Genomic DNA, 16,152 nt, shown 5'->3' on the forward strand with positions numbered 1-16,152 from the left:
TGGGGGTATTTTAAAATGACAGGTATTATGCGAGAGTGAGAATTACCCATATCTTCTGACATGACATCGGTGTTATGTTGAAAATTAACATTCAGCATTATATCTCACTTTGTACTGTCTGCAAACCTGAAAGCAGGGAATTGGTATTTACAGAGTCAAGGACAAGAAGACATACAACTCCATGCAAATGACTTTTATGCTTCAAAGTGCATCTGTGCTTTGTCAGCATATATCTGTTTTCTAATCACCTTTCTTTTTGATATCGGAGATATGCCCTGGGTTGTTGTTGTCTTATGCAGCAATATAGTTAAATATATAAAATAAAAATGATACAGAACTCCATTTAGAGATGCTTCAGTTTGGGATGGCTGATTTACTTGTGCTGCTTAAGCTTCTAACTTGATTCCCTTTTGACTAATTGTGTGGTCTTCTAGCTAATGTATTAGAGTGAATGTTTTCTCTCTTTACTGCAAGCAGTAGATTTCGTCATTAAGTGTAGTTCAGAGATAACAAAACTTTTTTCCTTTTTTTATTCTTGGTAGATGACCTTAATCTTCACTCTTTATATGGGAATACCTCATAGATCTGTACGTTGTCTGCATTATGACTAGTGTATTTAAGTTTCAGGATTGATATTCTTTAATTACTCTGCATTCAGAGAACAAAATATTTATAGTTTAATTCCTCTGTGACTTGAATATTAAGCTTACTATATTTTCACTTTCTTCTTCTGACTTAGAATAATCTAGTGTTCTAATAATAAAGATTATTTGATAAGGTTGACTAGCCCTTGACCTACCTGAAAGAGTCTCCTTATTCCAATTCAGCAAACTGTCATGCAACATAAAGATATATAATAACTTCAGGATTTTATGTAAAGTTTTTCAGTACATGTGAATTAAGTAGAAGTACTTTCTTAAATCTATAAGATTGCAAGGGATTAACTAAAGATGAAAATATCTTCTAAACTAATATCTCTCTAATGGAAATGTAAGGTAGTGTCTGTAAATGGCAACTATACCACATAGTTTCAGAGAAAATTATTTGAAAAGTCTGGTGATTTATTGGTTGTGGTCCCTAAACCTCTTTATGATGATGGCAACATTTATGAGTTTGTATTTGCTGTTTACTATCCCTCCAGCCTTACTATACACATTTCTCCTCTAAATGTATTCATTTCCATCTCTCTTTTACTCAAATGCTTTTATTTCCTCTCTTCCAACAATCTGTGAACAATTACTCCTCAGATCTTCAGATCAAGACTTCCTTTTCTCCAAAGAAACACTGAAATCCAACTAGTTTCCCTTCTCACTGGCTTTATTTTTGTAAATTAATTGCTGCTGTGTCATTAGTTCACTTAGTTTTATTTTTGTTCAGTGTAACAAATGTCTCCTGTGTGCTTGTTGTAGTGATGTGTGAGCTTGGTGGGGTAGGGGAGTATAGTCTGGATAGGCTTCCCAGAGGCAGTGACCCTGGACCTGAATCTTGGAGAACAAGTCGTGCAAAAGGTGTTAAGGATTTATCGGCAAAGAGAACAGTGTGAGAACACATGGGATTCAGTATGGCTGTGGTGTGATAAAGGGGGAGATATGAAGTGAAGCTGAAGAGATAGGTATGAGCCAGGTCAATGAGTACTTTAAATGTCATACTGTCCATTTTTTCTGTGGGTGAACTTTGACTTCATTCTATGGATAATAGCCATGGAAGGGTCTGACATGATGGTGCATGCAGTGACAAGAGTTTCATTTTAGAGTGAGCATTTTGACAGCAGTATAATAAATGATTCTGGGGTAGGATAAGAGTGGACTGGTTGGATTACTAAATTGGTCATACTGAGAGATAATGTCCTGGATTTGGCTACTATTGATAGGGATGGAATTGAGAAAGTAGACTTGGAAAGCATTTAGAGTAGAAATCAATGAGACTTTAAGATGATTGGTGAACTGTGATTATTGCTAGACTTTTGGTGTGTCTAAATGGCTGTGGCACTGTCAACCCCAACAGGGAACTGAAAGAAGGGATGGATTTTAGGAAGAGACCAAAAGCTCACTTTTGAACATGTTGAGTTTTTACCTATGGTATACTCGGGTGGAAATATCCAAAAACAACAGGATGTAGGAGTCTGAGGCTCAGGTGAAAGGTCAGAATTAGGGGTTATCATGTGAGGGGTCCTCCTAGTCCTGATGGGAACCCAGAGAATGTATGCAAAAAAGCTGAACCCTAAGGGGAAAAGGAAAAAGAGAAACCCAAGACAGAAATGAGGAGAAAGCTCTGACTTTACCTAATACCTCTTGAAAGGACAGTTTTATCTTTTCTATATCCTCAGTAATACCTTGATTAGTATGTTATATAGAAGATTATCAGTAAATATTTGCCACTTATTTTGTTAAACCAGAAAGCATCTCATTTAATTAGAAACTTGTTTTATATTTTATCCAATTCCATGACTTGACAAGAAAATTTTTTAAGTATTAATTTTAAGAAATTTTAATTCCAGTATAGTTAACAGTGTTATGTTTGTTTCAGGTATACATCATAGTGATTCAGTTCTCTATATTACTCAGTGCTCATCATGATAAGTGTACTCTTAATCCCCCTTACCTCTTTTACCCATCCCCCCACCCACCTCCCCTCTGGTAACCACCAGTTTTTTCTCTCTCTAGTTAACAGTCTGTTTTTTTGGTTTGTCTCTTTTTCTCTTTGCTCATCTGTTTTGTTTCTTAAATTCCACATGTGAATGAAATCACATGGTATTTGTCTTTGATTTATTTCACTTAGCATTATACTCTAGATCCATCCATTTTGTTGCAGACAAGAAATATTTTTATTTCATATCATTTCATGAGCACCTACTGTGTACTAACCACTGTGTTAAATACTTTATGTGTGTTATCTGATTTTATCCCTAAAATAATCCTACACGGGTAGGTTTTATTATTTCTGTTTTGTATTTGAAGAACCTGAAGATAAGAAGGATTAAGTGAATTGATCAACTTTTTCAAATGTCTGTGAAAAACTCCAAGATTCATTCTCTTAACCACCACTAATGTTTGGGCCAAAAGACCATTTGGCAGTCTCCTGTTTGGGTTCCATTGTGAGAATTATTCTAAACCAAAGGCACTGATTTATACTAAATTCTGCATAGTCAGACTTATTGTGGATTAGCATAGTAATTGGACACCTCTGTTCCTGAGTACAGTAAGCCTTTACTTAATTCTTTTTAACTTTCTCGGCACTAATACTTCATTTTTCTATTAGCAGTTTTCATTAGATGATTGCTAAATTGCTTATGGTTCTAAAATCCTGTAAATCCACTATTTTGAATAACTCAAAAACTGTTCCTCAGAGTCTACTACCAGGTTTTAGAGATTCACAGGCGAGATGACTGGGTTTAATGTCTCAACTAAAATTTTATGCAAAATATGATTCATGTATGTGCATTTTGGGGGAGGTGCAATTCACAGTTTTCATCAGATTCTCATAGTTTTATATGTCTCACCACTCACCCTTTACCCAGAAGATTAAGAACTTAGTTTTAGAAATATTTTTGCATATTTTAATAAACTACAGTGCTTCATGCAATCCTATCCTGAGTACTTATCTTTAACAAAGGTATTGTTATTCATTAAAAATAATTTTTTTGAGGTAAGGTTACTTTTTTGTCTACTTAAACCCATAGTATTTCCTAAACTAAAACACCTCGTAGTTATTTGGCACTTAAAAACAAGTCCACTAAGTAGAACGAGTAACAGTTTGACTCTGCCTAATGGTAAATTAAAGAATGCTCACTTTTAAAGTATGATTCAAATAACCTTCACTAATATTTATTTCCCACTTTGCATCTTCCTGTAGGAAAAGAATATTTGAGGATCATTCATAAGGAAAGAAAAGGAAGCAATGACATAATGCCTAGAGTTGGAGCCAGTTAAACTGGGTTTGTACTTCCTTTTTTCATAATGTAACACATTATTCTAGTCTTGATTCTTTTTTATCAATTTCTTGCCTTATTCCAGCATCAAATCTTAAAATTTTGAGCCTTACCTTATTATGGAAGAGACAAAGATGAATAAGACATGCCCTTTTCATTTGCAATGTATATGTGAATAGGAAAGACAGAATGATAAAAAGATAATAGTCTCATTTTCAGATAAGCGTTGAGAAGTTTGGTAAATTGCTCAAGGTCAAATCTCTTAGATAGGCTATTATTTAAGCTCAGATTTGTTGACTCACTCCAAACCTCATTTGCCTTACATTAGGTCACAATGCTCCTCATTTTATTTAGGTTTAGTTGTTGTACAACTCCTGATAACTGAATCTGAGGACCAGGACCTCATAAATTTAATTTCAGGGATCATTCTGAGGAAGTAAAAGGAGAGCCCCACTTTGGGTATAGAGATTACTTTAAAAAAAAACTTGAAAAAAATAAAGATGAGGGGACTGAGGCTCAGAGAGAGAAATAAATTCTCCACAATCACATAGCTAGTAAGTAACAAAATCAGAATTAAAACCTTTAATTAGGAAAGATTAGATAGAGTTTATATCATGCCCACTGACTTAAATATCACACAAATAGCTGGACAGTTTGATTTGATCCCCTTTTGCTGTTAAGTATTATTTGTAAACATTTTTAATTGGACCGTTAGCAGTTAAGTCATTTTCACCAAAATAATATTTATGTCTTTTTATTTTATTATCATTATTGTTTTATTTATTTTACTATTTTTAAAATTTACATCTTTTTAATGAGCTTTTCATTTTGTAACCAGTTTGAAAAGGTAGTTGTTTAAGCTGTGGTGAAGAGGGATTTTTAAGCTCACAGAATAGTGAGGAGCACCACATACCAGAGGGTATTTTGCAGCAGAGTCATGTCTCAGTCCGGCCTGCCCCAACTTTCCTACTGACTTCTCTGGTCTTTAGGTCCCTTAGCCTGCCTTTGGACTCCTTTTGTGAGATGAGAAGGTTGAGTTGATTGTTCCCTACGTCTCTTACAGCTATAAAGTTACTGTCTCAGTAAGAAGAGTTTTATGTGCTTCAAATGTAATATCAAAGAATTTTTAGAGATGGAAGGAAATTCCTTAGAGATCAGCTAATGGAATCCTCCCATATGACAGATGAAGAAACAGAGACCCTCACCTTTGTGTGACACTTTAAACATACATACATTAACCTCATACAAGCCTCACCATGGTCTTGTGGATTAAATATTATTATTATAGAAATGAATTCGTCCAAGGTCTCATAGCTGGGCCTAAAGTTTAACAGGTTTGCTTGCTTTAGTGGGATTAATTATATCCTGTGATGAAGTCCTGTTGTATGAGAAAGTGAGAATTCAGTGATCTGTGAAGCAAGTCCAAGCAGGAAAAGCAGACATTTCCCAGTATGAAAGTGGAATGACCTCAGCAGTATAAACAACAGAAACAAAGAGGGATGGAGGTGGCAAAAACTGAGGTCTATGAGCTGATTTAAACTTTGTTTCCATTTATTCCTGGATTAGGAGTAAGCATAATTGACTTTTAGTATTCTTGTGTTTATCAATACTGTAGTATTTGAGTTGCTTTATCCTTAACAAAATAATTCAAATAGAAACCGTAATTTGTAATAAAAAAAAAATTGTAGGTGAGCTAGGGGAACTTAAAACAGTTCTTTTGAATGGGGATCCTGAAAAAAACAAATGAATAAGTAAGTGTGGGAAGCTAAGGCTCATACACAGTTATTTAATTATTTCATTGCGTTTAGTGGTATGAGGGTTTTTTTTTTCCTCCTGTTTCTGCTCTGTAGTATGGAGGTATCCCTTAGAAATGTTACCTGTTTCTATGCCAGTGACCTGGCTGTGCTGAACATTAAATTGCTTTACCTTGGTTCCTTCCTTCTTTTCTTTCATTTATTTATTTTTAAGTTTTTATTTAAATTTCAGTTAGTTAACACACAGTGTAATATTAGTTTCAGGTATACAATATAGTGATATAACACTTGCATACAACACCCAGTGCTCATTGTAACAAGTGCCCTCCTTAATACCCATCCAATATTTAACTGCCCGCACCATCCACCTCTCCTCTGGTAACCATCAGTTTGTTCTCTATAATTAAGAGTCTGTTTCTTGGTTTGCCTCTCTCTTTTTTTTCCCTTTGCTCATTTGTTTTGTTTTTTAAATTCCACATATGAATGAAATCATATGGTATTTGTTTTTTTCTGACTTACTTCACTCAGCATAATACTTGTCTGTCTCCATCCATGTTGTTGCAAATGGTAAGATTTCGTTCTTTTTTATGACTGAGTAATATTCCCTTGGATATATGTACCACATTTTCTTTATCCATTCATCAGTCAGTGGACACTTGGGCTATTTTCATAATTTGGCTTTTGAAGATAATGCTTCTTAGGTCTATGAGCTGATTGTGAGATGAGAAGTTTGAGTTGATTGTTCCCTATGCCTCTTACAGCTATAAAGTTACTGTAACTTTCTGTAACAATCTATATTTTTTAATTGGAAAGAAAATTGTCTTAAAACTTGTATATGAATGTTAGCAGTTTTTCTTTTATAGTTTTGGTCTCTAAATTGTCCTTCCTTTAAAAGGAGCTGATTTTTTTTTGATTGCATGGTATGATGGTGCTTTCACTATGGATATTACAATTTCATCATTAACAAAATTTCTGTTTTTCATTCTGTACTCGTGTTTTAAAATTATAAACTATATTCTATAGAACTAATGGAGCAGGATCTCTCATATCGTTCTAATCAAAAAGGAAAACAATAAAGGATGGAGTAAATGTAGAAAAAAGTTACAAAGCAACATTATAAAATTTGACTTAAATTAGAGAGGAGGAATGTTCTTGAAATCTTTTTTCCTTGAGAGTCCTTTTAAAGATTCTCTTGCCCAGCTGCTAATGGTCTTTCCACATGCCCTATCTTACTAAGCTCTGCCTCATAGCCCACTACCATTCTCACTCCATCAAAGACACATGGAATTCAGAGAAATGGCATTTGAAGATGATTTGAATAGACTGGTCTTTAATTCTCAGTTTTGTGTCTGATTTCAAAACTTGTGCAAGGGTTTTTTTCAACTGCTGCTTTAAGGTTCTTTATTTTTTTAAAAAACGATTTTATTTATTTGAGAGAAGAGAGAGTGCATGAGCCGGGGAGTGGGGGAGAGGGGTGGAAGGAGAGGGACAAGCAGACTCCCTCCTGAGGAGGGAGCCCAATGTGGGGCTCGATCCCAGGATCCCAAGATCTTGACCTGAGCTGAAGGCAGATGCTTAACTGACTGAGCCACCCAAGCGTCCCACTTGTGCTATCTCTCTGTCAAATGAATAAAAAAAAAAAATCTTAAAACAAAAAAAAAAAAACCAAAAAGGCCACTTCACAGTAATTGATACTTAATTTTTGTTTTGCTATAGCTCAGGAGCAAGTCTCCTAGAAACTTCCAACACCTGACATACACACTTTCATTAAATTGTGCCTGTTATAATATGACTGTGTCCTGCTTGCCCAGACAATAGTGAGTTTTAAGGATTACAATTAGCTTCTCATTGGCCAGCTGTGATTCAGGGGTCATAGTAAAGTTATGATATTTAGCTGAGAGCTTAGAATTTTTAAAGGTGACTGGGCTTTTTCCTGTGATTTGTGCTTCCCTTGTTTGGCGTTACTGCTAAAGAGCTAGCTTCCAGGCTGGTGTCTCATTCATATTAAAACATTCTCTCTGTATGTATATGGTCCATGTGATTCAAAAGGAATGGTTTTAATAGATTAAGCCTTTTGATTTTTAAGCTAATTATTTCTATAAAGAAATAGTTGAAACAATTTTTTTTCTGTCTTGTTGACAAGTCTAGTAGCACTAAATAAAGTGTTTTGCCAGATTTATTCAATATTAATATAGATTTGCTTTTTTCTATGGAATTTAGTTTCTGTGCCAGGGTACTTTCTAATATGAGATCAGTTCTTAATAGGCATATGGAAATATGAGAAACTTTCAGATACTTTTTGATGTCATGTTCAGTAAATTTCAGGGTAACAGTGAGGGAAATACAAAGATGTTGGTTTGTGTGTGTGTGATCTAAACACCAAGGAAATGCAAGAAATTTATTTGATTTGCCGCTTTCTTCTTAAAGATTAACATGGCAGTGAAGTTGTAAGAAAATATTGATTAGTTTTCTTTTTTCTAAATGTATTGCTACTTAACAAATATAACTCAGGACTTCATTTTATATCTTGATGTGTATTTTAAAGAATTAAATGAATTGATTCATATTTTTAAAAACCAGAAATACAGGTGATAAAGGGGAGTTACCGAATCTGTTGGCCTACATTTGTAAGATCAGTCCATTTGTCATTGCCTGGGTATTTGAATTTACCCAGAGAAAAACAGTATCACACAAGTATAATTAATTATTTGCTGGCATATATATGTGCCACCTTCATTTTTTTTTTATTTCTCAAAGTGAGAAGATTGAATGTTTTTTATAAGTATTCAAAAATTATTCTGCTGGATGAAATTGAGAGTGTTGCTAATGATGTACTATATGTTGGCTAATTGAACATAATAAAAAAAAATAACCATTTGATCTCTGGTCTTTTTTTTAGAAGAACCTATCTCCAAGGAAAATTTAAACCAAAGCCATTAATTGCAATCAGATTTTCTATGAACACTGATTTTGAAATTAAAATTGTATAAGCTTCCTTGCTGACTTTGTTCATCCTTATATATAAACATTTCAGTAAAAGATATCGTAGTCTGAAATGTTACTCGTCTGCAGGTCTTCTGCAGGAGATATGAAAGATTGCAAAAGATTTGGAGAACTCTAGAATTTCCATACAGGGTTTTAAAAAAAGTACTTTATCATATTATGTGAAACCATTAAAAATGGCTTACTTTCTATTCTCCAGTAATGCCAGTACCACATGTCTTATAAAATTAAAGATAACAAGCATCATTTTGGTAGCATGAATGCTGGTTCACAGACTTTTTAATAGCAAAATGCAGAGAATGTCTGATGTGATAAAGGAAATAGAAATCTTATATAGTCCTTATAGTCTGAGGCTTGGTTATTTCAAATAGGGGAGAGTGCTGTAATCTAAAGATCATCTGCTTGAAGCTAGTAAGTAAGGTCAAATGTTCAGAGCCCTATAAAAAGATCATATAAAACCAATAGCAGAGAATATTGAAAGCCAGCCCACGCTGTCTGAAGCAAGAATTTAGAATCCACTTGAGTGTGAAATATTTTGTGTTCCTTGTTAATTTGGGGCAGTAGAAATATAATAGAAGCATGGAATAGGAATAGGTTTTAGAATAGGGAGAGGCTTTGGAGATCATTTAATTATTTCCTTTCATTTTATAATGAGAAACCAAAAGTGGGAGGTTAAGTTACTCAGCATCAACTAAGTAGTAGTGGCGGGACGCCTGGGTGGCTCAGTTGGTTAAGTGACTGTCTTAGGCTCAGGTCATGATGCTAGAGTCCTGGGATTGAGTTCTGCATTGGGCTCCCCGCTCGGTGGGGAGTCTGCTTCTCCCTCTGACCCTCCCCCCTCTCATGTGCTCTCTCTCTCTCTCTCATTCTCTCTCTCTCAAATAAATAAATAAAATCTTAAAAAAAAAACCCTCAGTAGTGGCAGTGGTAGAACTAGAATATTCTTTGTCTACTCAAATCATTGACAATGGAACTTTAAAAATTGTAATGGGAAATGATGGTTGTTATTATTGCTGTTAGTTTAAAAACTTTTACATACAATAAAATTGACTCTTTTATTTGTTCTGTGAGCTTTAACACATGTACAGATTTGTGTAGCTCCCACTACAAATAAGGTACAGTAAGTCCTGTCACCCCAGAAAATTCTTTTATGTTTCTTCCTTTTGTTCAAAACCTCTCCCTACATCCAGTTCCTGGCAACTGTTGATCTGTACTACATCACTTTGGTTTTGCCTACTGAAGAATGTCATATAAATGGAACCTAATCACTATGAACTGTTATGTGTGTCTTCTTTCAGTTTAATATTTTTGAGATTCATCCATGTTGTGTAGATGAGTGCTTCATTCTTTTTTTATTGTTGACGAGTATTCTATTGAAGACTACATTACCATCTGTTTAGTCATTCACCCGTTAATGAACATTGAATTGTTTGCAGTTTTTAGCTATTATAAATAAAGCTGCTGTGATCATTTTTTGTTTTTATTTTTTTTTTAGAGAAAAGGGAGAAAAATTTACTTGTATATATCATAGAAACGCTAATAGTGAGTTCTTAAAATATTCACAAAGTTAATTCACTTTTGACTTTGAAATGATTATAGATGTCACAGGAAGTTGCAAAGATAGTACAGAGAGGTTCTATATACCAGCTCCTACTAGGCTTCTAATGAAACCAGTCCTGCTGGGTCAATACCTAGGAGTTGAATTGTTGGGTTATATGGTGAGTTTTGTTTGACTTTGAAAAAGGCTGCTAAATTTGCTGGCAAAATTTTATATTCCTACTAGTAACATGTGAGCATTTCATATGTTCTGCTTAATTCATCCTGTAGACATTTATGCAGTAATGAAAATGTTCTGTATCTACACTGTCCAGTACCTTAGTCATTAGCTACATGTGACTGTTGAGGAGGTGAAATATAGCTAGTACAGCTGAGAAACTGAATTTTTTATTCACTTTATCAAGTTAGATTTTAAATGGCTGTATGTGCCTAGTAGCTGCTGTGTTGGTTGGTGCATCAGTGTAGCTCTACATCCTTGCCAATATTTAGAATTATCAGTCTTTCAAATTTTAGCTCTTTAATGAGTGTTAGCTAAGTGCTATCTTACTGTGGTTTTAATTGTTTTATGTTATGGTATAATTGTTTATACTGACCACTTAATTTTTATAATGATGCTTTTAACAGTGGAAGTTTTTAATTTTATAAAGTGTATAAATTTATCAGCTGACTCAGGTCCATAAACTGTTTTCCTGTGTTTTCTTTTTGAAGTTTTATAGTTTTATATTTTCTCTTAGGTTTATGGTATATTTTGAGTTAGTTTTTGCAGAAATACAAAATGTGCAAGGTAGGGGCACCTGGGTGGCTCAGTCATTAAGCATCTGCCTTCGGCTCAGGTCATGGTCCCAGGGTCCTGGGATTGAGCGCCCCGTATCGGGCTCCCTGCTCAGCGGGAAGCCTGCTTCTCCCTCTCCCACTCCCCCTGCTTGTGTTCCTGCTTTCACTATCTCTCTCTGTCAAATAAATAAATAAAATCTTAAAAACAAAAACAAAAACAAAATGTGCGAGGTAAAGACAAAATTCATTTTCATTACATGTGAATATCCAGTTGTTTTAGCAACATTTATTGAAAATATTTTCTTACACATTGAATTGCCTTGGCACCTTTGAAAGTCAGTTGATTTATTTATAGGTCTATTTTTGGATTTTTTATTTTCTTTTTAAATTTTTTTTTATTTATCGTTGAGAGCTTGAACTCAACGATCCTGAGATCAAGACCTAAGCTGAGATCAAGACCCAGATGCTTAACCAACTGAGCCACCCAGGTGCCTAAGGATTTTCTATTCTATTGTGTTTTTCTATAGGTTTATCCTTAGGCTATTACCAAACTGTCTTGATTGTTTTGGCTTAATTATAACTCTAGAAGGTATTATAAGTATTCCTACTTTGTTTTTAATTTTCAAAATTATTTTGATTATCCTGTTCATTTGGATTTTCATATACATTTTATAATCAGCTTATATATTTCTCCAAAAGACCCTTAGGATTTTTATTTGAATTGAATTGAATGTATAGATGAATTTGGGGAGAATTGCTATGTTAATAATACCAAATCTTCCAATCCATAAATATGGCATATATCTTCATTTATTTCAGTTTTCTTTCATTTGTCTTGGCAGTGTTTGTACTTTTCATTTTATAGGTCTTGCACATATTTTGTAAGGGGTAACTGAAGTATTTCATGTTTTTAATTGCTGTTATAAATGGCATTTAAAAGTTTTAAAATTTCTAGTTGTTTGTTGATAGATACAGAAATATAATGGATATATGTATATTGACCTTGTATTCTACAGTCTTGCTAAAATCACTTAGTAGTTTTTGTATTTGTTTTGTAGATTCCTTAGGATTTTCTATACAGACAATCATGTCTCTTATAAAGACATCTTCCTTTCCCATTTTTATGCTTTTCTTTTCTTTTTCTTGCCTTATTACACTAGCTGTGAACTCCAGTGTAATGTTGAATAGAATGTTTATTATTTATTATTATGTCAGTATTTTACAGATACATTTTATCAAATTAAGGTAGTTCTTTTGTATTCTGAATTGTCTGAAGTTTGGTTATGAATGAGTGTGGAAATTTGTTAAATTCTTTTCTGTGTTTGAAATGATCATATTGTTTTTCTCCTTTATTCTGTTAATATGATTAATAACATTGATTTTTAAAAAATGTAAAATCAACCTTGCATTCCTTCTAATATATTGCTGAATTTTACTTTCTATTTTGTTAGAGATTTTTGCATCTATATTTGTGAGAGATATTGATGTGTACTTTTCTTAAAATGCCTTTTTCTGGTTTGGGAATCAGTCTGATGCTGGCCATATAAAATCAGTTGGGAAATGTTCCCTCCTCTACTTTGTAGAAGAATTTATGTAGATTGATATTACTTCTGTCTTTATGTGTTTGGTGGACTTCACCAGTGAACCATTTTAAAATTTGGTGGTTTCTTTGTGGGGACATTTTAAAATTACAGATTTAATTTCTTTGGGGTTCCTGGGTGGCTCAGTCCATTAGGTGACTGCCTTCGGCTTGGGTCATGATTTCAAGGTCCTGGGATTGAGCCCCACATTGGGCTCCCTGCGCAGCCAGGAGTCTGCTTCTCCCTCTCCCTCTGCCCCACCCTGCACTCGTGCATGCTCACTCTCTCTCTCTCTCAAATAAATAAAAAAAATCTTAGAAAAAAAAGCAAAACAAATTTAATTTCTTAACAGATATAAGGCTATTCAGGTTATCTGTTACTTTCAGAGTCAGTATTGGTAATCTGTGTCTTTTAAGGAATTTGTCTATTTCATCTTAGTTGTCAAATTTATTGTCATAAAATCATTCATCATAGTCTCTTGTTCTGTTAATATCTGTAGACTCTCAAGTAATGTTTCCCCTTTCATTCCTGATATTGATGATTTCTGTCTTCTCTCATTCAGTGTAGCTAAAGGTCTGTCAATTTCATTGATTTTTTTTTTCTTTTCACAGAACCTGTTTTTGGTTTCATCTTTCCTATTTTTCAGTTGAATGTTTTATTGATTCCTATTCTTGGTTATTTTGTTAGTGTCTACTTACTTTGATTTAATTTGTTCCCTTTTCTTCTAGCTTTTTATGGTGGAAGCTTAGGTAATTGGTTTTAGATGTTCCCCCCCTAATATAGGCATAGAAAACTATACATTTCCTCAAAGCACTTTTTTTATCTGCATCTCAGAATTTTGCGAAGTTGGGTTTTCATGTTCATTCATTTCAAGATATTTTCTGATTTCCCTTGTGATTTTTTATTTGGCCCTTGAGTTATTTTAGACGTATGTGTTTAATTTTTAAATGTTTGGGAATTTTCCAGGTATCTTTCTGTTATTGATTTCTAATTTAGTTCCATTGTGATAAGAGAACATACAGTGTATAGTTTCAATTCTTGTAATTGTTAAGACTTATTCCTGGCTCAGCAGATGGTCTGTCTTGGTAAATGTTTCATAGGCAGTATAAAAATTTATATTTTGCTGTTGCTGGTTTACATGTTCTATAAATATCGATTCAGTTGAGAGTACTATTCAAGTCTTCTTTATCTTTGCTGAATTTTCACTGTACCTGTTCTTCCAGTTACTGAGAGAAATGTTGATGTCTCCAACTGTATTTGTAGTTTATTTTCTCCGCATAGTTCTGTCAGTTTTTACTTCATGTGTTTTGTATTTCTGGTATTCTGTACATATACATTTAGAATTATTCTGTCTTCTAAATGAATTGACCCTTGATCATTGTGAAATGTTCCTCATTATCTTTGGTAATATTTGTTTTTTCTTCTGTATTGCCTGGTATAAATATGGCTTTAAGCTTTTTTAAGATTTTGGTTTATTTGGTGTATCTTCCATCCTTTTACCTTTAACCTATTTCCCTATTTTAGTGTGGGATTCTAATAGCTAGCATATATTGGTCTTGCTTTTTTATCGTTTTTTTAATTGGACTATTTAGACAATTAACATTTAACATGTTTATTAATGTGGTTGGGTTTAAATCTACCATCTTGCTGTTTGTTTTCTAGCTTCCTTTGAATTAATTATACTTTTCCATTTAATGTTCCCTGTTGGCTTATTCCCCTACTGGCTTATTCTTTGTTCTACATCTTTTCTTTTTTTTTTTTTAAGTGGTTGCTCTAGAATTTATACTGTTCCTCTTTAGCTTACTACCTTCTATTATCAAATAATATTCTGTCACTTCTCATATAATGTAAGACCTTTACGACAGTATTTTTCCATTGCCTACGGTCATTTTTTTCTTTCTGCATTTCACCTTTATTATTATTATTATTTTTTTAAGTAATCTCTCCATCCAACATGGGGCTCAAACTCATGACCTTAAGATCAAGAGTCACATGCTGTACTGACTGAGCCATCCAGGTGCCCCAAAGTGTCTTGAAGTTCACTAATCTCTTTTTCTGCAGTGCATAAACCACTGTTTGTCTCATCCAGTGAAATTTTCATTTTGAATATTATATATATATATATTTTTTTTTAATTGCTAGAAGTTCTATTTGGATTTTTTAGAAAACCCCCCATTTCTCTCTTCACTATATTCCTGTTTTCATTTACATTCATGAATAGGCAGCATACTTGTAATAGCCCTTTCAATGCCTTTACCCCATTAATTCCATCATGCCTGTTATTTCCAGGTCTGTCTCTCTCTCTCTGTTGACTGGTATTTTTCTGGTTATGTGTCACATTTTCCTGTTTCTTTGTCCAGTAATTTTTAATTGAATGTCACATATTTGCGAATTTTATTTGTTGAATCCTTGATTTTGTGGCATTCCTTTAAAGAGTATTGGACTTTTTCCTGACAGGCATTATAAATCGCATATTAGTTTGATTTTTTTCTAGGCTTTCAAGGTCCTTTTAGGTGGGTCTATAGTAGCTTTTATTCTAGGGCCACTTTCCCCTTGCTGCTGTGGTGTGGAGCTTCTGGGGTCACTACTGCCTTGTATATTCAACAGGGTTTTCCCCTTCTTGCTTGAAGGAACTTTGTTGAAATCTTGGCCCCATGTCAGTTCTGAGAAGCCTTTGTCTTACAACTCCCTGGTAACTTTCTTTCCTTAGAAATTCTTGTTAGCTGGTCTAAAGAAAATTTACCCTTCTCATGTACAAGTTTTTATTTAGCTAAAAACTCTAGGGAACCCTCATTGGAATTACTGGAACTCTTTCTCTCCTCTTTGGAACTCTGCCCCATAAATTCTAGCCACCTTGGCCTCCTTGCATTTTTTTCTGTCTCAAGTCAACAAGATTGTCAGGTTCTGTCTGGGTTCCTCCTCCTTGCTCGGAAGTGGTTAATTGCTTCCTGGCTGAGAGGCTTGATGATGGTAGGCCTTGCCTTGTTTGTTTCCTTTTTTTCGGGGATCACAGTCCTGCACTGCCCATGTCTGAAAATAGTCCTTTCCTATATTTTATCCTGTGTTCTAGTTATTTGCAGTGGGAGGATTATTCTAGACCTGCTGAATCCCTCATGGTCAGAAATGGAAGTTGAATCATTCCAGAATGAATTTTTAATACTTAACACCTCTACAAAATTCTGAAGCTCTCAAGCAGATTTTTTACCTAACATTTAACCATTGATTCACTTTTCCTCTGTATTGTTATAAATGATCTTGTATCATCTGTAGGAATGTTTATTTATTTTTCAATTCAGAGTCCATTACAAACTTTAAATCAGAAACTGATCCAAGGAAAATGATTTATCATACCTCATAAATCAGGAAAATGAATTTTTGAATATGCAAAAATTCAATATTATGGGATGGTCATTTTAAATATAAAATTATTATTTAACACTTCATTAGAAACATGAAAGATTGAATATACCATTGGGTAAGTACTTAAATGAACCATTTGATGTAATGTTTTAAAATATTAATCCTATCATTGTAGAGTATAAACATGTTCAGTATA

At 33.9% G+C, this 16,152-nt stretch overlaps 1 protein-coding gene across 19 annotated transcripts in view; it reads left to right on the forward strand.

Annotated features, from left to right (window-relative positions):
• The window catches only part of PEAK1 (pseudopodium enriched atypical kinase 1), a 361,282-nt gene that overhangs the window by 160,998 nt on the left and 184,132 nt on the right, over positions 1 to 16,152 (forward strand). For 15 of the 19 annotated variants that reach the window (XM_073877414.1, XM_073877413.1, XM_073877408.1 and 12 more), the window contains one exon: positions 3,853 to 3,934. The exons of the other annotated variants lie outside the window; for them this stretch is intronic. The gene's annotated coding sequence lies outside the window, so the exon portion shown is untranslated. The remainder of the gene's footprint in view (positions 1 to 3,852; positions 3,935 to 16,152) is intronic. 19 annotated transcript variants of the gene reach the window in all.

The sequence above is a fragment of the Callorhinus ursinus genome, unplaced genomic scaffold (genome assembly GCF_003265705.2).
Source record: "Callorhinus ursinus isolate GAN/ISIS: 27379988/994484 unplaced genomic scaffold, GSC_fseal_2.0 scaffold25, whole genome shotgun sequence".
Taxonomy (NCBI): Eukaryota; Metazoa; Chordata; class Mammalia; order Carnivora; family Otariidae; genus Callorhinus; species Callorhinus ursinus.